The 25,389-nt window shown below is 48.9% G+C and overlaps 1 protein-coding gene and 1 long non-coding RNA gene across 3 annotated transcripts in view; one reads left to right on the top strand and one right to left on the bottom strand.

Moving 5' to 3' along the window:
- The window catches only part of LOC120385944, a 36,897-nt gene extending 13,378 nt beyond the window's left edge, over positions 1-23,519 (top strand). Inside the window, exon 3 of the long non-coding RNA XR_005589445.1 lies at positions 23,426-23,519. This is a non-coding gene — a long non-coding RNA (uncharacterized LOC120385944). The remainder of the gene's footprint in view (positions 1-23,425) is intronic.
- A 544-nt stretch (positions 23,520-24,063) lies between these two features.
- The window catches only part of LOC120385943 (adenosylhomocysteinase B-like), a 116,917-nt gene continuing 115,591 nt past the window's right edge, over positions 24,064-25,389 (bottom strand). For both annotated transcript variants that reach the window (XR_005589438.1, XR_005589444.1), the window contains one exon: positions 24,064-24,240. The gene's annotated coding sequence lies outside the window, so the exon portion shown is untranslated. The remainder of the gene's footprint in view (positions 24,241-25,389) is intronic.

The following is a 25,389-nucleotide window of genomic DNA, read 5'->3' as shown; positions in this document are numbered from 1 at the left end:
CACTGAGGGTTCTGTGAATTATCCCAGGTGTCTCTCTCCTCCGGAAAAGCTGCAGTCAAGTGTGACTATTTGTGGCCATTCGATCACACTGTGTATTATGAACATCCCTCTGTAGATCAGGATTTAACAAGTCCCAGTGAGACCTTAAGTTACATTCCATAAACAATATCCCTGGTGTCTGGTTTGTAGTAGCATAGGCTGCACTCCTGCAGGCCAATGGGAAATCCCTAACCGTGTGCTGTAAGCTATCTGTATTCAGGGTTGTAACATAGATGGCTTGCTTGGATGTCGGTGTAAACCTTTCAACTAGCCCATCTGTGGCAGGATGGGATGATGATCTGAGGAGACGTATTTGATACCATTTCATTTCCCAAATAATTGGTACTCTTCGGCTGTGAGTTGAGGACCATTGTCATTTAAAATCTGTTCAGCAACTCCTATCCTGGAAAACAAGTCTTAAACACATCCATCTATGCTGTCCAATCCCTTTTGGGCACTTGTTAAGTTCCTGGCCTCAACAACTTCTTGTGGCAATGAGTTCCACAGTCTAAGAACATGTTGTGTGGAAAAGTATTTATATTTTTCAGTGTTGAATTTGCCACCTTTTAATTTCACGGAATAGCTCCTTACAAACCTCACAGTGGGCAATGAGGGGCTGAGGAGCTGCTCTGGGCTCAGCCAGCCCCACCCCGCCCCACCCCACCTGCAAGAGATGGACAGGCTGGGGGAGGAGATACAATGGAAAAGAACAGCTCACTTGGGAGATACCTGAGCTGTTACACCTGAGCTAGTCTGCAGCCTGTATAATCACAGCAATTTACAACAACAGTTGTAAATAATTTACTTTAATTACAGCTTAATTGCTTAAATATGCCCTGGAGGCAAGATTTCAAATAATGTTTCTATGTGGGAAGTTTGAAGTGTCTGCGTTATCCTATTACGAAGTTCCTTTGGGACAAAGCAATGACTGGCACAGGTGCTGAATTTCCTGAAGAACCCAGTGTTTAATGTTAACTCGGACGCTATGGAATTGTGACCAGCGCCTCCAGAATTCCCGCAATGTGTACAGGCCCCAGCTGAGATCAGCGTGCTGGGCACTGCACATGCACAGAGCAGGGAACAGGCTCTGTTTTGAAGTGCTTCCTGTCCAAATTGACAAGATGAGCAAAGGGTGAGAGGGGAACCCGACGAGATGTGACTTGCTCCAGTTCACACAGCAGGTCAGAGCAGAAGCAGGATTAGGAGGCAGGTCTCCTGCCTCCCAGCCTAGTACCCCAGCAACTAGACCACACCCCATGGCTCCCTTTAGGAATCAAGCTATATTAATAAGGCCTCCATATTTAGTGCACCTGCAGCATTCCCTATTTAAGATCTGGTTACTATAGCCATGTGCACACGTAAATCCATCTCACAAATGGTTAGTCACAGGGACACCGAGTATCTCAGGTGCTGTCCTTGGACTCAATTCCCTGTTCCTCCCCAGGCTCCTTGTGCAACCCTGAGCCAGTCACTTAGCCTCTTGGGGCCTCCGTTTCCCATCTGTAAACAGGATGTGGTGCCTTTGGGGGCTACCTGAGGTGATCACTGCTACCACCTGCACGCAGCAGGAGGGAGCCCTGTCAGTGCCCACCAGAGGAAACTCTCCCCAGCCACCAGCTGCTGGCAACACAACTGCTCCCTTTCCCTTTGCAGGCTAGCAAGGCACACCCTTCATTTTGTTAAACGTGAGCACCCAGGCCTCTTTTCTGTTCACCTGCAATGTACGCTGATCCCCCGCCTCCGTGGAAACAGAGCACCCGACGTCACTGGGTTCACCTCCGTGCAACGCTCTACTTAGCACAAGGCACTTGGACTGGGTTTAGAGTAAAACCAAAGTGAAGTTTATGCAACAGAGCATGAGTTCCAGATTCAAATACAAGGCAAAGAGATGGGTTTGGAAACTCAAACACATGAAATGCAAGCTCTAGCCTATACTTATTCACAAGTGACTGTCCTGTCTAATAAGGTATTTCTCACCCACTGGTCAGTTCTTGCTGTGCTTGTCCAGTTCAGAGACCTGGGATCCACCGTTCATGAGAGCACTCCCCATTAACAGTCACTTCTCTATAAAGAGCAGCAGCTTGGGCCATTTCTTCCGCTCCTACAGGCACAAGCTCCTACACATGTACTAGAAATCTCCTGTGGTTTGTAAATGTCCAGCCTGCATCTAGCCCAGACAGTAAACACAGGCTGTCTCCACGGATGCCCCTTGTTCTCACGCTGATTGGGTCAGGACTCAGACTCCCCGTCCTCAGGGGAGAAGTTTCACTTCCAGCAGTTTTGGAACACAAAGCGCTACCTGTTACAGAGTCTACAGTTATTTCCCATGCAAACACCCTGCAATACCCATGACAATCAGCCTGTTCTTAGCTTTCGCTTTCTGCAGAGATTGCACGCGACCCCCTAGGGCAGGGTCTCAAACTCTATTTACCTTCGGGCCAGTGCCAGTCCTCAAATCCTCCCAGCAGGCCAATGTCACTCACGCCGTCCAGGACCTGCTCCCCAAAAAGCTCCACCCCCCCACCTGCTTAAGGCTCTGGGAGGGAGTTTGGGTGGGGGAGGGGGTCTGGGGTGCAGGCTCTGGAATGGAGTTTGTGGGGACAAAGGTCTGGGAGGGAGTTTGGAAACGGTAGAAGGTGTATGGGGAGGGGGTGCAGGTTCTGGGAGGGAGTTTGGGGATAGGAGGAGGTGTATGGGGAGGGGGTGCAGGCTCTGGGAGGGAGTTTGGGGATGGGAGGAGGTGTGTGCGGAGGAGGTGCAGGCTCTGGGAGGGAGTTTGGGGATGGGAGGAGGTGTGTGGGGAGGAGGTGCAGGTTCTGGGAGGGAGTTTGGGGATGGGAGGAGGTGTGTGGGGAGGAGGTGCAGGCTCTGGGAGGGAGTTTGGGGATGGGAGGAGGTGTGTGGGGAGGAGGTGCAGGCTCTGGGAGGGAGTTTGGGGATGGGAGGAGGTGTGTGGGGAGGAGGTGCAGGTTCTGGGAGGGAGTTTGGGGATGGGAGGAGGTGTGTGGGGAGGAGGTGCAGGCTCTGGGAGGGAGTTTGGGGATGGGAGGGGTGTGGGGAGGGGGTGCAGGCTCTGGGAGAGGGCGGGGGGCGGCGCTTACCTGGGGCTCCAAGGTGGGGTGGACCGGGGCGTTTCTGCCCCCAGGTACCGTCCCACTGGCCGCAGGGGCACTTGGGGCAGGGGCAGCGTGCGGACGCCCCTGGGCTGCAGGAAGGGGCTGGCAGCCACTGGAGCAAGCAGGCAGACGCCGCTCAGCTCCACTGCACTGCCAGGGCCCCTGAGGTGGGAGTGCTGGGGGGTGGCAGATGGGGCCAAGGGAGTGACCCGGCCCCAAAACTGCTAGAGCCCCATGGGCCACATTGGGGATGGCCTGCGGGCCGGGAGTTTGAGACTCCTGCCCTAGGGTGAAACATTGAAAAGGTGGTTGGATGCCGGGCTGATCTGCCCAAGTCTGGGCCTGTCTCCATTACAGGGATAATCGACCTGCCCTGCCCTGCCCTGCCCCCGCAGGTGGGTTGGGAGGGCAGCTACTTTGTGAGACACCTGATAATCAGATAACAGAGAGGAGGGGGCTCTCACAACTACCTAAAATTAATAGATTTCCCCCCCTAGAATGCACAACTTGCAATGGCTTTGGTGCTATTTGAACCTCGACAAACGTTATTATTTAACATGGAATGTGTAGGCGAAAGGCTCCGGGTCCAGTTACCAGTCCCCGTCGCACCCGTCAGTGGAATATTTGTAGTGTTAATGGATGCACTGTAGCCAGCACAGAGACCCAAACGCAGCTTGTCGTCAAGAAATTAATTGCTTGGCTGTTGGCTGTCTGTATGTTGTTATAGGAATGTTTTTATCCTTGGAGTTCCCTTAAGGCCTGTGTAAGTATTCTGCTCATAAATACAATTATAGCACTGCTCTTGCTAGAAAGAGCCATATATTATGGGATACTGCAGTCTCATCACCATACCACAGTCACTGTAAAATCCAATATATCAAAGGGAGAGAATGATCACCTGAGCTCTGGTCCGGGTGGGAAGTTCAGCACCTGAATACTGAAGATCTAGATGCGTCTTAAAGAGTTCCCCATGGTATTCTGCCAATGGAATCGCCTCTCCTAGGTTCCTCTGTACAAATGTGCCCCACACTGAAAAATGAGCAGCCAGGAGTTTTTCAGCCTCTCCAAGCGGAACCTCGTCTCGAGGAGAAAGTTACGTCCGGGGCCGATTATGTGCAAAGTTGCTGATTTGATTTGCCACTGGAGAGTTGAGAGGTTGTGCCATCCCCATCGCTAGGCCTCCGGGCATTTCCCATCCCACTAGCCTAACCAGAGCCCCTACCCCAGCCTTCCACCAACAATAACCACATGCAACAAATCTTCTTCAGCTCCCTGCCAGACTCTCGCCACACTTAGCCGGGACCGGCCTTGCAGTCTGCTCTGAACATCAGCAGACCCAGGGGGCAATGAGTTCTGGGCCCGTCATGGAGAACACCCTGGCCACAGCCCCTGGTTGTTATTATGGGTGATGCTTCCGCAGACTGTGGCTTCAGCAGTATCACCGGGTGGATGTAGGAGGGGGATAGGAGGCATCTCAGACAGGCAGGTCTCAGACCGTGCAGGGTTTCCTAGGTCAGAACTCCACCCAGGAACCAATAGGCAGTGAGTGCAGGTTCTGGGGGACCACAGGCTGCCCCTAACAAGCAGGCTGTTGAATTCAGTGTCCCTTCTATGGGTGCAGCCCATGCAGAGTGCATTGCAGCGTCTAATCACGAGGTGACCAGGGCCCAGATCAGGGCTACAGCATCCCATGTCTGACAGAAACCAGGGCAGTCTCCTGGCTGTAGGTGGACAGACGGCTGACTGTTAACAGCTGCCACTGGAGCTACGTGAACCAGCTGGGAATCTGAGCAGACCCCAAAACTGCAATCTTCCTCCCCAGTGGCAGAGAAGTGCTGTCAGTCAAAGAGACAGAAATTGTCCCTGCCATATCTTCCTTAGCCTCTGCCAGCCAATCACCATCTCCAGAGTCTGAGCTGGATTGTGTGTGAGCTGACAAGCTCTCAGTCATGCTGGCAGCTAAACACTTGATTGGCCACTCAGGCCCCAGTTGTGCAGACATATGAAGATGGATGTCATCAGCATGCTGAAGATACCACAATCAATCCCTCCTCACCAACACTTCTAGTGCTCCCCCTCCCCCAAACCATCAAAACAAGGCTGGACCCCCACAGAACCTTACCAAAAAGTGCCCCCCAAGAACCAGGATGATTCCCCCTGGAAAATGCCCCACAACAAGGTAGAACCCTGATTACCCAACACAATGTTTCCATGCCCCTCTTCAATAGATGCAACGGCACAAGGAGAAGAACACAAGAGTAACCAGGTGGTTCTTATCCCTCCAACCTTTCCAGTTCCGCATACAGCACAGAGCAGGGAGTCGCCATGGCAATGCTGATGGCTTATCACGCATACACTGTCTGGCGTCCCAAGCTACCCAACCCCTGGGTGTTGAGCAGGGGGAAGGGATATGTGACAGACCCAGGCCAGTTGGGAACAGCAGAGTAGTGGAAGGCAGATATACTGGCCACTGGATAGGCAGTTTTCTGTTCCCTGAGTGACCAGAGCAGAGGCTGCTCCAGGCTAATGAGAACACCTGACTCCAATTAACCTGCTAAGAGTCAGGTGATGCTGTTAAGCAACTGACTCTAATTAAGGCCCCTCTGATGCTATAAAGGGCTCACTCCAGTCAGGCCAGAGGGAGCCAGGGAGCCAGAGGAGAGGAAGTGTGGCTGAAGGGATGGGCAATAGAAGACAGGTCCCTGTCAGGACAGGAGACTCAACTGTTCTTGAATAAGCCTGTAGGGACAACAGAGACTGTGGGAGTTCTCTCACCAACCTCCTTGCTGGCTTATGATGAAAAGGGCTCAGTAGACTGTACCCTGGCCCGAGAGAGAGAAGGGCTCTGTGGAGGGTCGCAGTGAGCCTCTGAGGCTAGCATAAACCGCCTGAAAGCGCAGGACCCACGGGGACAAGGTCGAAGCTCTGCCACAGTATTCAGAGATGATCAAAAAAAATTAATGGTGGGGGGAGGTATATTAGTTCACACAAGCTTTTTACTTTTCCAGTTACAGTCTTCATAAAATAAATTAATAAATAATAATAATACAGCCCCTTCCATCCAAAGATCTCAAAACACTATGCAAACTGTGAATTGAGGGTAAGTCTATACTTGCAGCGGGACGGAGACTACAGACGCTGCATGCCCAGCTAGCTTGGGCATAAACCGCAATGCAGACAGCAGGCCTTGCTGAGGCAAGTAGTGTAGAATGTTCTGCATGCCTGAACCCGACACACACTCTCCACACCCTACAGCGCCTTCCTCATCTACACGGCTGTTTTTAGAAGTGTAGCATCCTGCTGCCTGAGACTTTTCCCACTGCCTCCTTCCTCCCTTCTAGAGCCTTTCACTGCGGCATGTAGCTGCACATACCCTACATGCTGCTGCAAGTGCAGGCAAGTGTAGACAAGGTTTTATTCTCACAACACCCCTGGGAGTTTGGCATGAAGATTTATCCTCCAATGAGATGCTCAGCTACCACAATGATGAGAGGAAGGATGGCCCAGTGGTTAGGGTGCTATCTTCGGACTTGGACGTTTCAATTCTCTGCTTTGCCAAAAGCGCTCTGCAGACTTTGGCCAAGTTGCTGTTTCTCAGTTCCCCATGAGGATCACAGCATTTCCCTAAATCACAGGGGCGCTGTTAGGGTAAATATGTTAAAGATTGTGAGGTGCTCTTATATTACAGTAATTGGGGCCATATACATCCTTCTACATCCAACATTCCACACAAAGATGGACTACAAGCCGTCAGGAACAGTATCCTCGATAATGTCACGGCAAACCTGGTGCCTGACCTTCGTGACTTTGTCCTCACCCACAACTATTTCACGTTTGGGGACAATGTGTACCTTCAAGTCAGTGGCACTGCTATGGGTACCTGCATGGCCCCACAATATGCCAACATTTTTATGGCTGATGCTTTCTCAGCTCTCATCCCCTAACTCTACTTGTGCTACATTGATGACATCTTCATCATCTGGACCCATGGAAAAGAAGCCCTTGAGGAATTCCACCAGGATTTCAACAATTTCCATCCGACCATCAACCTCAGACTGGACCAGTCCACACAAGAAATCCACTTCCTGGACACTACAGTGCTAATAAGTGATGGTCACATAAACACCACCCTATACCGGAAATCTACTGACTGCTATACCTACCTACATGCCTCCAGCTTTCATCCAGACCACACCACTCGATCCATTGTCTACAGCCAAGCCCTAAGATACAACCGCATTTGCTCCAATCCCTCAAACACCTACAAGATCTCTATGAAGTGTTCTTAAAACTACAATACCCACCTGCTGAAGTGAAGAAACAGATTGACAGAGCCAGAGGAGTACCCAGAAGTCACCTACTACAGGACAGGCCCAACAAAGACAGTAACAGACTGCCACTAGCCATCACCTTCAGCCCCCAACTAAAACCTCTCCAGCACATCCTCAAGGATCTACAACCTATCCTGAAGGACGATCCTTCACTCTCACAGACCTTGAGAGACAGGTCAGTCCTCTCTTACAGACAGCCTCCCAACCTGAAACAAATACTCACCAACAAGTACACATCACACAACAAAAACACTAACCCAAGAACGTATCCTTGCTACAAACCCCGTTGCCACAAGTACTCCTCGTTGTTTTTGCTAACATGGCTACCATTCTGAAATAAGATAGCTAGGTAGATGCAAATGATAGACAGATAAATCTGAGGCACAGAATTTACCCAGAGAGGCTGCAAACAGAACTTAGGTCTCCTGGGCCCTATGCCACGTTCTCCAGCCCATGCCAAGCTCCAATGGAAGGCACTAGCCACGGGGCAAAATGTTAGTTTCATAAATCACACAGAACTTGCCTGTGCCCATTGCAATGGCTGCAGAGCTGCTGGCTAGTTCGTTCCCTGTGTATGTTGTATATCCAGGTACTGTGTAGCGGTGATGACCCTGCAATAGATTGAATTGCCTGGTGGGGCATGTCACGTCCCCAAGTGCCCTCACGCCCCCCACCTAAAGTCATAAACAGGTAGAGTGGCCCCAACTACCCCTCAGTTCCTTTCCAGACAACCCCAGAGGAGTAGGCACTGTAGCAGCGGGGAAGGATAGTGGGTCATGGAATCCGTATGGACAACCCATCTTGAAGAATTAGTTGCTGCAGGGTCAGTAACCATTCTTCTTACTTTGAGTGATGGGCCATGTGGATTGGCCACGGTCTCCCACAGTATTCTTGCCAGCAAGTTAAAAAAGTATGGGCTGGATGAATGGACTATAAGATGGATAGAAAGCTGGCTAGACTGGTGGTGATCAACAACTCGATGTCTAGTTGGTAGCCGGTATCAAGCGGCGTGCCCCAGGGGTCGGTCCAGGGGCCATTTTTGTTCAACATAAGAACGTAAGAACATAACAATGGCCATACTGGGTCAGACCAAAGGTCCACCAAGCCCAGTATCCTGTCCTCTGACAGTGGTGAATGGCAGGTGCCCCAAAGGGAATGAACAGACAGCTTATCATCAAGTGATCCATGCCCTGTCACCCAATCCCAGCTTCTAGGCACACCATCCCTGCCCATCCTGGCTAATAGGTCCATCAATGGCTATCTTCCATGAATCTATCTAGCTCCCTTTTGAACCCCATTATAGTATTGGCCTTCACAAGACCCTCTGGCAAGGAGTTCCAGAGGCTGACAGTGTGTTGTGTGAAAAAATACTTTCTTGCGTTTGTTTTAAACCTGCTACCTATTAATTTCATTTGGTGGTCCCTTGTTCTTTTATTCTGAGGAGGAGGAAATAACACTTCCTTATTTACTTTCTCCACACCAGTCATGATTTTATAGACCTCTATCATATCCCCCCTTAGTAACCTCTTTTCCAAGCTGAAAAGTCCCAGTCTTATTAATTTCTCCTGATATGGAAGCCGTTCTATACCCCTCATCATTTTTGTTGCCCTTTTCTGAACCTTTTCCAATTCCAATATATCTTTTTTAAGATGGGGTGACTACATCTGAACGCAGTATTCAAGGTGTGGGTGTACCATGGATTTATATAGAGGCAATATGATATTTTCTGTCTTATTATCGATCCCTTTCTTGATGATTCCCAACATCCTGTTCACTTTTTTGACTGCCGTTGCACATTGAGTGGATGATTTCAGAGAACTATCCACAATGACTCCAAGATCTTTCTTGAGTGGTACCAGCTAATTCAGACCCCATCATTGTATATGTATAGTTGGGATTATGTTTTCCAAAGTGCATTACTTTGCATTTATCAACATTAAATTTCATCAGCCATTTTGTTGCCCAGTCACTCAGTTTTATGAGATCTGTAGTAGGGTGGTCACCCACTCCTGCCCTGAGGGGTTTAAAACAGCCCAGCAGAGGGCCATGGCTGGGGGCAAGCAGCTCCTAGGCTGATTGGGGAAGCAGGCACAGCTTAGCCATGCCCCAAATAGACCTCAGCTGGCCCTTAGAAAAGGACTGTGAGCCAGAGGCTAAGAGAGTCTCCTCTAGCTGTGGAGGGAGACGGGCCTGGCTGCTGGGGACCATACCAGGGTACCTGAGGTGGAGCAGGGCTGGGGAAAGGCGAGAGGGGCTGGGGAGCTCCTGCCTGGCAACGGCCCAGGCTGCCGGCCTTGTGCAAGGCCAAATAGGTACTGGGGTTGCAGGGGGCAGCCCAAGGGTAGGCGGAGGCAGCAGGTCCAAACCCCCCTTGCCTGTGATGAGGGGTTGTACACTGCAGTCTGCCCCAGTGCGTGGGGGTGAGTTGGTGACTGGCAGTAGCCTTATTCTGAGGCGAGGTGGGGATAGTGGGTGGGGGTTCCCCTGGGTGGCGAGACCCAGAAACCATGAGGGTACTGCCAGGGGGCAGCCCCCAAGAGAAAGAGGCACTGGGGTCTGGGAGGGACATGGGGGGCCAGCGAAAGGCGAGACACCGACTGACAGAGGGTGCTCTGGAGGATGGAAAGCTAATTCCCTGGACAACCATCAGGAGGCGTCGCAGTGGTGAGTCTCACACCGTTACAAATTCTTTTGTAGCTTTTCACAGTCTGCCTGGGACTTAACTATCTTGAGTAGTTTTGTGTCATCTGCAAATTTTTTCACCTCACCGTTTACCCCTTTTTCCAGATCCTTTATGAATATGTTACAAAGGACTGGGCCCAGTACAGATCCCTGGGGGACACCATTATTTACCTCTCTCCATTCTGAAAACTGACCATTTATTCCTACCCTTTGTTTCCTATCTTTTAACCAGTTACCAATCCATGGGAGAACCGTCCCTATTAACCCAGGACAGCTTATTTTGCTTAAGAGCCTTTGGTGAGAGACCTTGTCAAAGGCTTTCTGAAAATCTAAACACACTATATCCACTGGATCTTCGTTGTCCAATGCTTGTTGACCCCCTCAAAGAATTCTAGTAGATTAGTGAGGCATGATTTCCCTTTACAAAAAACATGTTGACTATTTCCCAACAAATTATGTTCATCTCTGTGTCTGACAATTTTGTTCTTTACGATGGTTTCAACCAATTTTCCCAGTACTGAAATGAAGCGTACTGGCCTATGGTTGCCAGGGTCACCTCTGGAGCCCTTTTAAAAAAATTGGTGTCACATTAGCTATCCTCCAGTCATTTGGTACAGAAGCTGATTTAAATTATAGGTTACAGATGACAGTTAGTAGTCCTGCAATTTCACATTTGAGTTCCGTCAGAACTCTTGGGTGAATACCATCAGGTCCTAGAGACTTATTACTGTTTAGTTTATCAGTTTATTCCAAAATCTCCTCTAATGACACCTCAATTTTGGACAGTTCCTCAGATCTGTCACCCAAAAAGAATGGCTTAGGTTTGGGAATCTCCCTCACATCCTCAACCATGCAGACCGATGCAAAGAATTCATTTAGTTTCTCTGCAATGATCTTATCGTCTTTGAGTGCTCCTTTAGCATCTCGATTGTCCAGTGGCCCCACTGGTTGTTTAAGCAGGCTTCCTGCTTCTGATGTATTTAAAAAAAAATTGCTATTACTTTTGGAATCTTTGCTAGCTGTTCTTCAAATTCTTTTTTGGTCTTTCTAATTATATTTTTACACTTCATTTGCCAGAGTTTATGCTCTTTTCTATTTTCCTCATTAGGATTTATCTTCCACTTTTTAAAGGCTGCCTTTTTGCCTCTCGCTGCTTCTTTTAATTTGTTGTTTAACCACAGCGGTTCTTTTTTGGTTCTCTTACTATGTTTTTTAAATTGGGGTATAAATTTAAGTTGAGCCTCTATTATGGTGTCTTTAAAAAGTTTCCATGCAGCTTGCAGGGATTTTACTTTTGGCGCTGTACCTTTTCATTTCTGTTTCACTAACCTTCTCACTTTTGTGTAGTTCCCCTTTCTGAAATTAAATGCTACAGTGTTGGGCCGCTGTGGAGTTTTCCCGCCACAGGGATGTTAAATTTAATTATATGATGGTCACTATTACCAAGCGGTCCAGCTATATTCACCTCTTGAACCTGACCCTGTGCTCCACTTAGGACTAAATCAACAATTGCCTCTCCTCTTTGGGTTCCAGAACTAGCTGTTCCAAGAAGCAGTCATTTAAGGTGTCAAGAAACTTTATCTCAGCACCCCTTCCTGAGGTGATAGGTACCCAGTCAATATGGGGACACTTGAAATCCTCCATTATTATTATTGAGTTTTTTTAATCTTAATAGCCTCTTTACTCTCCCTGAGCATTTCAGAGTCACTAACAGCATCCTGGTCAGGTGGTCTGTAATATAACCCTACTGATATATTCTTAGTTTTCAAGCATGGAATTACTATCCATAGAGATTCTATAGGACAATTTAGTTCATTTAAGATTTTTACTTCATTTGATTCTACGCTTTCTTTCACATATAGTGCTACCTCCCACCAGCATGACCTGTTCTGGCCTTCTGATATATTTTGTACACTGGTATTACTGTGTCTCATTGATTATCCTCATGCCGCCAGGTTTCTGTGATGCCTATTATCTCAATATCCTCATTTAATACCAGGCACTCTAGTTCACCCATCTTATTATTTACACTTCTAGCATTGGTCTATAAGCATTTTAAAAACTTGTCATTTTTTGGCTGTCCCCTATTGCATGGTGTAATTGAATGGGACTTTTTTTCATTTGACTGTTTCTCATCAGATCCTCCCTGTATTTTATCATTTTTCATCCTCTCCTCCTTATTAGGACACAGGGAATCTCCATTTATAGATCCTCCTGCTAAGGGATGTCTGAACCACATGCTCCTCCACACCTGTCGGCTTTTCCCCCAGCCCTTAATTTAAAAACTGTTCTACGACTTTTTTAATTTTAAGCACCAGCAATCTGGTTCCATTTGGGTTTAGGTGGAGCCCGTCCTTCCTGTATAGGCTCTGTCTCTCCCAAAAGCTTTGCTGGTTCCTACTAAATCTAAACCCCTCCTCCCTACACCATCATCTCATCCATGTATTGAGACCCTGCAGTTCTGCCTGTCTAACTGGCCCTGCGCGTGGAACTGGAAGCATTTCAGAGAATGCTACCATGGAGGTCCTGGACTTCAATCTCTTACCTAGCAGCCTAAATCTGGCCTTTAGGACCTCTCTCCTATCCTTCCCCATGTCATCGGTACCTACATGTACCATGACCCCCGGCTCCTCCCCAGCATTATACATAAGTCTATCTAGATGTCTTGAGAGATCGGCAATCTTTGCACCAGGCAGGCAAGTCACCATGCAGTTCTCCCGATCATTGCAAACCCAGCTATCTATGTTTCTAATGATCGACTCTCCCATTACTAATATCTGTCTCTTCCTAATAACTGGAGTTCCCTCCCTTGGAGAAGTATCCTCAGTGCAAGAGGCTACCACATCATTGTCTGAGAGGAGGGTCCTAACTATGGGATCATTTCCCTCTGCTCCAGTTGGATGTTCTCCTTCCTTGAGGCTTTCATCCTCCTCAACAGCACAGAGGCTGTCAGACCAGGGGTGGGACCATTCTACTGTGTCCCGGAAAGTCTCATCAACATACCTCTCTGTCTACCTTAGCTCCTCCAGCTCAGCCACCCTGGTCTCCATAGTCTGTACACTGTCTCCGAGGGCCAGGAGCTCCTTGCACCGAATGCAAATATATGCCACCCACCCACAGGGCAGGTAATCATACACGCTGCATTGGGTTCAATAAACTAAATAGCTCCCTCTCTGTTGCTGGACTTCTTCCTGCATTCTCTTTTTACTCCCGAAGCTTGTTCCCTTGTTGGTGCTTTGTTTTTATCAAGCAGTGTTTTGACCTTTAAGTTCAAAGAATGTTAGGTGTATCTAGCCCCTGCTCACGCTCCCTCTAAAACTCCCTCGCCAAACTCCCCTGTTAGCTGCTCCTGTTCACGATGTCCTTTATTAATGATCTGGATGATGGGATGAATTGCACCCTCAGCAAGTTCGCGGATGACACTAAGCTGGGGTGAGAGGTAGATATGATGGAGGGTAGGGATAGGGTCCAGAGTGACCTAGACAAATTGGAGGACTGGGCCAAAAGAAATCTGATGAGGTTCAACAAGGACAAGTGCAGAGTCCTGCACTTAAGATGGAAGAATCCCATACACTGCTACAGGCAGGGGACCAACTAGCTAAGCAGCAGCTCTGCAGAAAAGGACCTGGAGATTACAGTGGACGAGAAGCTGGATATGAGTCAGGAATGTGCCCTTTTTTCCAAGAAGGCCAACGGCATATATTAGTAGGAGCATTGCCAGCAGATCGAGGGAAGTGATTATTCCCCTCTATTCAGCACTGATGAGACCACATCTGGAGTATTGCGTCCAGTTTTGGGCCCCACACTAAAGAAGAGATGTGGACAAATTGGAGAGAGTCTAGCAGAGGGCAATGAAAATGATCAGGGGGCTGGAGCACATGATTTACAAGGAGAGGCTGAGGGAGCTTGGGTTATTTAGTCTGCAGAAGAGAAAAATGAGGTGGGATTTGATAGCAGCCTTCAACTATCTGAAGGGAGGGTTCCAAAGAGGATAGAACTAGGCTGTTCTATCAGAACAAGGAGTAATGGTCTCAAGTTGCAGTGGGGGGAGATATAGGTTGGATATTAGGAAACACTATTTCACTAGGAGGGTGGTGAAGCACTGGAATGGGTTACTTAGGAAGATGGTGGAATCTCCATCCTTTGGAGGTTTTTATGGCCCGGCTTGACAAAGCCCTGGCTGGGATGATTTAGTTGGGGATTGGTCCTGCTTTGAGCAGGGGGTTGGACTAGATGACCTCTTTAGGTCTCTTCCAACCCTAATCTTCTATGATTCTGATCTGAGGACAAACAAGCAGTTGCTTGATTTCCCCAAAATAAAAGGCTGTTACCAAAGGGGGGTGGAAGGGAAGGGTTTGCCAAACTCTTGATGCTAGCATCACATCTCATGGAAGATGCAGACTGTGTTGTATCCTCCCTGACTGTGCAGGGCATGAAGCCAGTAGCAGAGATACCTACTTTATCTGCCATACCAACAACAGGTTAAGCCTTAGCTTAACTAGAACCATCTTCCCCGTCTCGAGGAGGGCTGGCTCTGGTCCCAGGATCACAGATGGGAGTGTGAGGTAGAATCCTGACATGCCAGGGTGCTCCTGGAGGGCGACCAATGGAAGGATGAGGTTTCACCATGTCCTGACCTTCGTGTCTGTGGAGGCTTGTATCGAATGCACCAGGAGGAACCATTTTAGGTGGGTGTCAGAAGGTTTTTGAGTCCACGTAGAGAAGGAACAACATATGGAACATCCCTCAGGAATACGACCCTCTCTTTGATAATGGAGGCACCTGAGGGGAAGGTTTTGAACTCCAGGGATTTGGCTTCTACCCTGTTGCTAGAGCCCTGTATGCGTGGGGGGGAGGGGGGAGAGAAGGGAGAGGGGAGAGACACAGAGGTGAGCCAATAAACCATATGACCAAAAGTTGGGAGGGTTGTGCCGAGGGACAGAAGACTATCTACTAATTAACACTAATGAACAATACTAATAACTATCTAATCATAAACAGCACCGTGCACAGAGGAACAAGAGGACCCAGCCATGTTCCACTTCCCATGCGGGTGTCAGAAGGAACTGAGGGATGGTTGGCCCTGCTCTGCCGTTTATGCCCTTGAGTTTGGGGGAGGTCATGAGGACAGCGAGGACACAGGCATGGCCCCAGCAGATACTGCTGGCCAAATGAGTCCAATGCTGCATGCAGGAGGTGTAATCCATGTGAACAATCACTTGAAGACACATCCCTCTCCCACAGACAGCCTCAGCATCTCCTCCACTGGTTTCCCTGCTCTGTTGAATGTGCATCTGTAGCCCCCATTGTCCAAACCAAACAGACTCTAGGGTGACCAGACAGCAAATGTGAAAAATCAGGACGGGGGTAGGGGGTAATAGGTGCCTATGTAAGAAAAAGACCCCCAAATTGAGACTGTCCCTATAAAACATCTGGTCACCCTAACAGACTCTGCCAGTCTAGCAAATGACTCCAGCTCTCGCACCCAGTACCTGCAAGGTGGCCATGCTGTCAGAATCCATATGCACCACATTCTTTTCTCTGGCTACATTTCTGTAGGGTCACAAACTGGTCCCACAACAGACACAAAGTGCCCGTTTTATAAAAATGTTCCCTGGTGGCGTTATTGCCGCCTTCCGACCGAACAGCAGCATGGATGTAGTTCTCTGACCGGAGGGTTTTTCCATTAACTCAGTGTCTGAGCACGTATTGTGAGACACCGAGCAAGCGTCATTAACATTGACTTGCAGCAAAGAACAGCTCTGATTGCGTCTGCACTCACTCATGTTCCTCACTCCAAACTCAGCTCTTCAAGCTGAGCTCTCGTTCCCCCGGCCCAAGGGAAATGGAGCAGAGGCCACCAAGCTTCGAACAAACGTTTTGTGCTTACAAGAAAACCAAACCACAAAAACATTTGGATGGAGTCTGTGAAAAAACTATGGCATTTCATGTGTCTGAAAAGAAATTCCTAGGAAATCAGGAGAAACAAGGGGCACCAGAAAAAAACAGGGCACATGGTCACTTTAAGACTGTATCAGAAAATCAGGATCTATTTCCTGGAAAAGGCAGAGTCCAGCCAGTAACCCGCCAATAATCACCCAGCAATACACTTTCCCCTCCTCTGCAACCAACACATTCACAGGGGCTAATGTCAGAGGAGATTTGTTTAAATACAGTGTTTTCATTTCAGATGCTTTCTATTTATAGGTAAAGTAATGGCTGGCTCACCCAGCACCTGCTGGCTCCCAATCAGCCCCAGACATTGGATGTTGTTCTAGCCTTTCGTGGTTGTTTCTCGCGGTTTGCAACTTCTTCAGAACCACTTAACTGATTTATAACCCGATAATCCAGCCCCTTCGTTAGACCCAGTGTACAGTCATTTATCATTCTCTGCTGATTTTCAAGCCCATTAGTACATGACCTGAAATGATTATAGCCATTCAGAATTAAACAATCCAATTGGACTAATGCTGTAGTGCAACATCCGGAACCCAAGCCATGGGCTTGCTGCCATGTGCCCTTTTGTTCCAAACACCAGGAATAATCAGAGGCCTCAGGCCGGGCCACTGCACAGCCAGGGTAACAAACGGCTGGAATCTGTTAGTGCAGAAGAGAATTGGGACGCTGGGCTATGTCTTTTCAAAGGCTCCAGCGTAGAGCAAATGGGAGACATTCCCATATTTCAACCAGGTGACCATGGGAGGTGGTGGAATCTCCTTCCTTAGAGGTTTTTAAGGTCAGGCTTGACAAAGCCCTGGCTGGGATGATTTAGTTGGGTTTGGTCCTGCTTTGAGCAGGGGGTTGGACTAGATGACCTCCTGAGGTCCCTTCCAACCCTGAGATTCTATGATACTATGATTGCTGTATGGGGAGAAGAATCTGTGCAGGCCGAACTCCGATCAAAAAGAAGAAATGCTAATGTATATGCCAAAATCGCACAGGGCATGGTGGACAGAGGCTACACCAGGGACACACAGCAGTGCCGTGTGAAAGTTAAGGAGCTCAGGCAAGCCTACCAAGAAACAAAGGAGGCAAACGGTCGCTCCGGGTCAGATCCCCATACATGCCACTTCTATGATCAGCTGCATGGCACTCTGGGGGGGACCCCCTATCACTACCCCACCACTGTCCATAGACACCTGCAAGGGGGGAGTCTCATGCAACAGGGAGGAGGATTTGTGGATGAGGAAGAGGAGGAGGAGAATGCACAGCAGGCAAGTGGTGAATCTGTTCTCCCCAGCAGCCAGGACTTTTTCATCACCCTGGAGCCAATACCCTCCCACGGCACGATCCCTGACCCTGAAGCCAGAGACGGCCCCTCTGGTGAGTGCACATTTGTAACTACAGTACAGGGTTTTAAAGCAATAGTGTTTAATGTCTGATTTGCCCTGAAGACTTGGGATGCATTCGCGGCCAGTACAGCTACTGGAAAAGTCTGTTAACATGTCTGGGGATGGAGTGGGAATCCTCCAGGGACATCTCCATGAAGCTCTCCTGGAGGTACTCTGAAAGCCTTGGCAGAAGGTTTCTGGAGAGGGCTGCCTTATTTCATCCTCCACAGTAGGACACTTACCACTTCAAGCAAGTAGTTTGGAATCATTGCAGCGCAAAGCATGGCAGCAAATAGTCCTGGGTTTTGGCCGCATTCAAGCAACATTCAGTCTATAGCTTTCTGTGTTAGCCTCAGGAGAGTGATATCATTCATGGTCACCTGGTTGAAATATGGGAATGTTTGTAAGGGAACAGTAAAAGGACCCCGTTCATGCTGGGCTGTTTGCGCTTGGCTAGAAGGGATCATCCCAGAGAATAGCCAGAGAGGTGTGTGCTGCACATCGACCTGAAAACAGCAGGCAGCCCCTCCTTTTAAATGTGAAACCCAACTGGCATTGCTTGCTATGGGAAAGGAGGGTGCTGCAGTTTGAAACCATTCCCACATATTATGAAGGCGTAAGAAGCCAACCCAGCATACCCATTGGCCTACCAGGGCTGCCTGGAAACCGAATTCTGTTGCCCAGCCGTGTGTGATGTGTCACCATACCAGCAGGCACTCAATATAAAAGGCAAAATGTGAACTTGTACCTAAAGCACATGTGCTGTCTGCTGTGAATTGCTTGATTCGCTGTGAAAGAGTCTCCCTTTTGTTCTCAGAAATGTATCATCTTAAATTTTACTCTCTCTTTTTATCCCCCCGCAGGTGCAAATGTTTCTATGCTCCCCCTATCATCTCCGTCCCTGAGGTTATCGCAGATTAGAAGGTGAAAAAAACCGCACTCGCAATGACATGTTTTCTGAGCTCATGCAGTCCTCCCGCACTGATAGGCCCAGCTTAATGCATGGAGCAATTTGGTGACAGAGGCCAGGAAAGCATTAAGTGACCATGATGAGCAGAGGCAGGAGGCGATGCTGAGGCTAATGGGGGAGCAAATGGACATGATGAGGGATCTGGTGGAGCTGCAGGAAAGCCAACAAGAGCACAGACCCCCTCCCCCCCCCCCCCCCGCATCCACTGTATAACCGCCTGCCCTCCTCCCCCAGTTCCATAGCCTCCTCACCCAGACACCCAAGAATGCGGGGAGGAGGATCCGGGCACCCAGCCACTCCACTCCAGAGGATGGCCCAAGCAACAGCAGGCTGTCATTCAAACCGTTTGATTTGTAGTGTGGCTACAATAAGCAATGTGGCCTTGTCCTTCCCTCCTTCCCCACCCCATCCCACCTGGGCTACCTTGTCAGTTATCTCACTTTTTTTTTTTAATTAATAAAGAAAGAATGCATGGTTTCCAAACAATAGTTACTTTATTTCCTTTGCCAGCTGTGATTGAAGTGGGGAGGGTGGTTGGCTTACAGGGAATTAAAATCAACAAAGGAGGCAGGTTTGCATCAAGGAGAAACACACACAACTGTCACACTGTAGCCTGGTCAGTCATGAAACTGGTTTTCAAAGCCTCTCTGATGTGCAGCGCGCCTTGCTGTGCTCTTTTAATCGCCCTGATGTCTGGCTGCTCAAAATCGGCTGCCAGGCGATTTGCCTCAACCTCCCACCCTGCCATAAACATCTCCCCCTTACTCTCACAGATATCATGAAGCACACAGCAAGCAGCAATAACAATGGCAATGCTGGTTGTGCTGAGGTCTGACCTACTCAGCAAACAGCGCCAGCGCCCTTTTAAATGTCCAAAGGCACGTGCTACCCCTATTCTGCACTTGCTCAGCCTATAGTTGAACTGCTCCCTACTACTGTCCAGGCTGCCTGTGTATGGCTTCATGAGCCATGGCAGCAAGGGGTAGGACGGAGCACCAGCAGCCCAGTGGCTATATGCATGTGCATGTGCGTGTAGTTAGGTTTGTTTGCATGGCAGGCTTCCATCAGGGAGCAGCCCTATACTTTATTCATTCTTGTTCAGTGATTCGGTCGGAGCGCGTCGGGCAATGTAGGCATTTTTACTGTTGAATGGTGTCGTTTCTAAAAAGAATGTAATTATAACTGACTCTTCCCTCCCTTATGTGGATATAAATCAGGAGCAATTCCAATGAAGGCAGCATTACAATGAGGGTAAAACTGGTGTAAGTTAGAGGAGATTCAGAGCTGCAGAATTTCTTCCAAGATCTAACTGCCCGCACATTCAGTTAAACAGGAACGGCTATATGTAACAGTGCCATCGCATGGGGACCTGCAGTATTGCAGTTGCGTCTCTTTTTCCTTAACGTTTGGCTTTCTCTCTAACCTGGAACATGCTGTTAAACTGCTGGCAGCAGGGAAAGCAAGGGGGGGCAAAACAAATGTGTCAAAGACTACGAGGCCAACAGCTTGCAGGGGGTTGGTTTGTTTGCGGGGGGCGGGAGGGGGATGTTGGCCTAAGTTTAGAGTTTGCACCCAGCTATATCTGACTCTCGTGCTCCCTCTCTGAATGGCTTCACAAAATTCCTGTTTGCTGCTCGTGTTCGCTAGCTCCTCTAGTTGCTTAGAAGCAGACTTTTTAAACCCCTCTTCTCCCTGAGTCAGCCCTGCCCCCTTGCCAAGGTATTCCAGAGGGTTTAGGGGTGGTAGAAGGACTTCACGTCCCATGCACATACGGGGTAGTCAGGCTTCTGAGCCTCAAAAGTGTGATAGCAAAGTTGCTGGCAGAGGAGCCTAATGCAGCACCCCCGGGGGCACCTTGGCACCAAGTCCTGTTCTTACAGTGACAAGAATTATTACCTTAATGACCAGAGACTATCAGCAAGTCATTAATACCAACCATAGATGGCTAAAGCCGTGCAAAACAAGTATCTAATTACAATCCCTGGCAGTCAGTGCGTGTCTGGAATGCCTGCTCGGGAGAGCACCCAGCTCAAACACAACATGCCTGATGCACGCAGCGGCTCTGAGGCAGATAACTGGTCAATTCAAAGACTTGTGCACACTCCCCTGGAAGGGCCCCATCCATCATCATCTGACTTATGTCATGTCTCCGTGCAGGTGGCTCTGGTGCAGAGAACCGGGCCCTGTCACTGGGTAGGAAGAATCTGTATTGGAGCCTCCCGCAAGAGCTCTGTGGCAGGTCGAGAGAGAGAAATGCCCAAGAGAAAGGAAGGAATAAGGCAGGCAGCGTGTAGATGGATGTCTCCTGAAGAGATGCTTTAGGCAGACACAAGTTATTGAGTACAAGGCAAGCGTGAGTGGGTGGCTTCTCTGGCCTGTGTTATTCAGCAGATCAGACTAGATGAGTGAATGGTCCTGTCTGGTCTTAAAATCTATGAATCTATTAGCCAGCCACTGCTTAGCAGAGTGTGTGTGTGTGTTCAGGAGTGTGCATGAGTATGGGAGTGAGAGTGTGTGTGCGCACGCACATACACAGCGGGTGGTGTTACTTTCTCTCCTTGCATAGACAAGGCCCAGACATCACTGCCTAGAAGTCAAAGCAAGTCCATTAAAACCAGCCTGTCTTTACTCTCCAGCCTGTCTTGGTGTTAAAACGTCCCTGAACCCACTGTGTGAAACTGACTGTCCTTCCTGCTGAGCTCCAGCAAAGCCACTTTCCCCGGAGCAGTGACCTGCTTACGGAGAAGGCAGCAGGGAGAGGGTGCCATTGGGAAGGTCTCCAAGGGTCAGATGGATCTGGGTAGGAGGGAGGAGGTGCCTGAAAAGCCCATTGTGTAGGAAGAGCATTTCAGGTCCGAGCGAAGGACTCCAGATGCTAGTTCTGGTTAGCACAGGATGGCCCCAAGCGCCGACAGCTGCAAAGACGGCAGATAGCGCAGCGTCTGGCTCAAAGTTTCCACAGGAAACAAACAAGCAAACAAAAATTCCAAAAGCCACCTAGCAAATATCTCAGAAACGCAGTGCCAGTGCTAAACAACGGACCCAGCTGCACCCAAACCAAGCCAGAACTCTCCAGGAGACACGGCACCCTGTGGGTTATGCACTAACCATCCCACACAGAGATCACTGCCTCATGGAACAGACTCCCGGAAAAGCAGCACGTCCCCAGGTTCGAAGCAGTCAACAACAGAACAGACAACCCAGAAACCCCCATGCCACCAGGTCGGCTGCAACTGTCTTTGGGAGGGCTCGGCTCTGCGCTTCTCAGGTTGGGCACCCAAAAATCTGGGGCCACTTTTGAAAATGTTGATCGCAAAAATGCAAACTAGTGCCTGAAATATGGATGTTAGGTCATCCTATCAGGAAACAGGAATCATGCCCTGTGACTTCAGTGCTCGATCTCACAGGTCAGATAGTGAATATTTGCTGTGATGAGCTGTCAAGCAACCCATAGGCTTCAATGTGCTGGTCTGAAATTCAGGACTGAAAATCTGCCTGTTCACAGACAATTCACAAACAGAAGAGCTACAGGTGCTGGATTTATTGTTTGCTACAACTAGCACTGGTTCATTCCTCCCACAGCAGCGACCCAGCCGGATAGATGTGCAAACGCCTTTCCCACAATACAGAGTTTTAGGTACTAACTCCAAGCTCCTTGAAATCGGAACCGTAACACCCATCACTGCCAAATGTAGGCACCAGCTCTTTTAATTAGTACCTTCTCCTAGTTAATTACTTTTGGGAAATGCTCCAGGCTCTGAATGAAAAGAGTGTGTTCCTGGGAGAATGAGTCACACCTCTCCTCCTAGCACTTGTAGTAATATTTCTTTGGACTTCTGATAGTGCCTTCCCTCTGCACAGAACAAAGCACTTTATGAAGGTGGGGATGTGAAGACGCTTTATGCCTACAGGAGAGTTTTCCCATCAATATAATAAAACCACCATTGCGAGTGGCAGTAGCTATGTCGGCAGGAGAAGCTCTGTCCACACCAGCGCTTAGGTTGGTGTAACTTACGTCACTCAGGGGCGTGGCTTATTCACACCGCCGAGAGACAAAAGTTAGACCGACATAAGTGGTATGTGTACAAGTCCTGTGACAAAGCCATGAATGCAGAACTCGAGTTCCCAATCCCTTGCTCTAACCACTAGGCCACGCCGACAGCATGAACACTGGAAGCTGGGTTATGGCTGAGCTGCCGTTGACTTGAAGGCATGGGTGGGTGGGAACTGTTGTGATAACTGGGCCTACAAACTTACCCCAATTGTAAGATCAACTGGTGGCAAGCAGGTGAAGGTTCATGAGTTGTCACAATGATCTGTTCTATAGAACTGTTTGAGAAAAGGTGTGAGGAGACATTAAGAGTGACTTAATTTAAACCAAAAGGGTTTGCTGGCACTACTCCAGGACTGTGCTAAGACTGAATGATAATCATGACAAGAGCAGCAGGAAATCAGAAACCAAGGAACCAAAATGGGTGTGTTGGTGATCAGGCCCAGCTGGTGGACAAAATCATGAGAGGATGGGCCATTTCATTCATCACTCCCCTTCGGGCTCCTTAGAGAGAGATTTGCGGGGAGAACTGCAGGGACCTTTTACCTCTTACCTCCATGCTGTGCCTGCAGGCGGGTTTGTGTCCTTGGGGAGAGATTTGTTAGGGGCCAGACTGTGAATGGCCCTCACACTGGAGCCTGGGGGGCTGAGGTGGGAGCATGAAATGGACCCTCCCCCACCATTGTGGGCTACTCCATTCCTATCCCCTCCTGTTGGGGAGGGATAGCTCAGTGGTTTGAGCCTTGGCCTGCTAAACCCAGGGTTGTGAGTTCAGTCCTTAAAGGGGCCATTTAGGGATCTAGGGCAAAAATCTGTCTGGGGATTGGTCCTGCTTTGAGCAGAGGGTTGGAGTAGATACCACCTGAGGTCCCTTCCAACCCTGAGATTCTATGATTCTATCCCAGTTGCTGTTCACCAGGGAGAGCAGGGACTCGGTGCCCCAGGTGATTGCAGGGAGGAGGTATCTGCGCAGTCCCACTGCAGGCTGGGCTGCTTGAGGTGAGAACACCCCTCTCGGGTGGTGTCTGCAGCACTGCTCTGCTGCAAGCTAGTGGTTACTCACCAGCACGGGACCTGCTGTTTGCCTCGCCGGTGCTTTCTCAGGGGAATCGACATGGCCAGCACACACTGCCCGGCCTGTTTCTGTGACTCTCACAGAGCAGCGTAACTACACTGAACACTTCCCGGGACTTCTCCTCACACTGCCTTAATCAGCTGCCGGGGTAATTGCTCTGTGTGTCAGCTGGACTCCCCGTGAGAAATTAGTCACTAATGAATGCAGATGTCTGGGCAGCATGTACTATCGTATAAGCAGCAAGGTCCCAAGACAGTTGTGCTTGGACGGTTACGGGGAAGCTGAGGAGTAAGACAGAGGCTGAGTAACTTATGTGCTGGCATGGGAGTGATTTACAGCCACTGTGCAGAGGTGTGAATGACCACACAAGGAGTAAGGTGTGAGCGGACAGCAGGCCCCAGCTGATTCCTTAACTTGACGTAAAACGCACTTGTATTTCCTGGCACAAATTATTTAATTTACCGCAACTTCTACCATTCAAGCTGAAATCTCCTCTGCCAGGTGTCGGTCTGAGTTAACATCCCAGAAGCACTTGTCCTCTATGATGGTTATTGCCCTGGCAAATTTAAAGCTTTTCTTCACCAGCCGTTTCACTGCTAGAGCTGTTCAGAAATGATTCCAAGCACATCTGATCATGGGCCATGCCTTAAAATAAATAAATAAAAAGAAATGTAAAAAAAGAATTAAGAAAACATTTTCATCCCAAATTTAAAAAACACAAAACAGGCTAATGAAACTTACCTGTGGCCAAAGCCCACACCTGGACAATGGTAGCCTGGAAGATGCACATTTCAGAAAGTCTGCGCAAAGGAGAGCAGGGGGTAGAATGGGTGCAGTTCTGCACCCCGGTTGCAGCAAATCTCACCGAGTACCCAACTATAAAAACTTTGACGTTTGATAGCTCATTTATTTAGTTTTCCCAAAGTGCTCTCAAATTTGCTTTGTGGGTATTTGCACCAGGAGTTTGCAAGCACCCAGCTGTTTGTGGAAAGCAAACAAGGAGGGACAGTAAACACAAGTTGAATCAAAATTCACTTTTGATCTCAGACAAATATTTGTGAACGGTATTTTCCTGTGTTCCCTCTGCTCTGAGAGATGTTTCTCAGGGCCTAAGTGAGCTCATGAAAATCAGCTTCTTTATATGCAAACTGCACATGTGTGCACACTCTGCAACTACCTTCCTCCTGCCACATCTCTGCTGAGAGTGCTGTACTGGGAGTCCGCAATTTCGGCAGGGATGCTCTTTGCATCTCAAATGCATATTAACTGAATGTGCAAATAGCCATCTAATAAATACAGCAAGATCAGCACTTGGATGTGATGAGGAACGGCATAAGGAACACAAATAATCACCTTGGAACAGAAAGCCTAATCATATTATCATGTAACATGATTGCAAACAGAGGGGTGAGCCATGCTCCTGGCTGAGATGCACTGTATGGGCCTTGCTACTTTATGGTTATACGCAGATGGAAAGCGACGGTTATTTTCAGAACAATTTCTTAGAATACCTATGACCAAGCAGCCCTGTACATTACTGGGCGGAGTTCTCAGGAAAAGCGATCCCAACCCAGAGTTCAAACACACTCCTCCAGCAGTGAGGGTGTGCGACTGCCCCAGGCAATTCTCTCTCCGGCTGGGAGCGTGAGTGTAGCCAACATGCAAAGTGAGACGTTTTCAGCACCTGCACTGGATTGCACAGCTTCGCCACCCCTTGTGAGCCCAGCCCTGCAAAACTCATGAGGTTGGCACCAATATCATGAAGCACAAAGCACGCTAGAGAACCGTCAGTGC

Source organism: Mauremys reevesii, linkage group 18, assembly GCF_016161935.1.
Source record: "Mauremys reevesii isolate NIE-2019 linkage group 18, ASM1616193v1, whole genome shotgun sequence".
Taxonomy (NCBI): Eukaryota; Metazoa; Chordata; order Testudines; family Geoemydidae; genus Mauremys; species Mauremys reevesii.
This window is presented reverse-complemented; position numbering and strand designations above follow the sequence as displayed.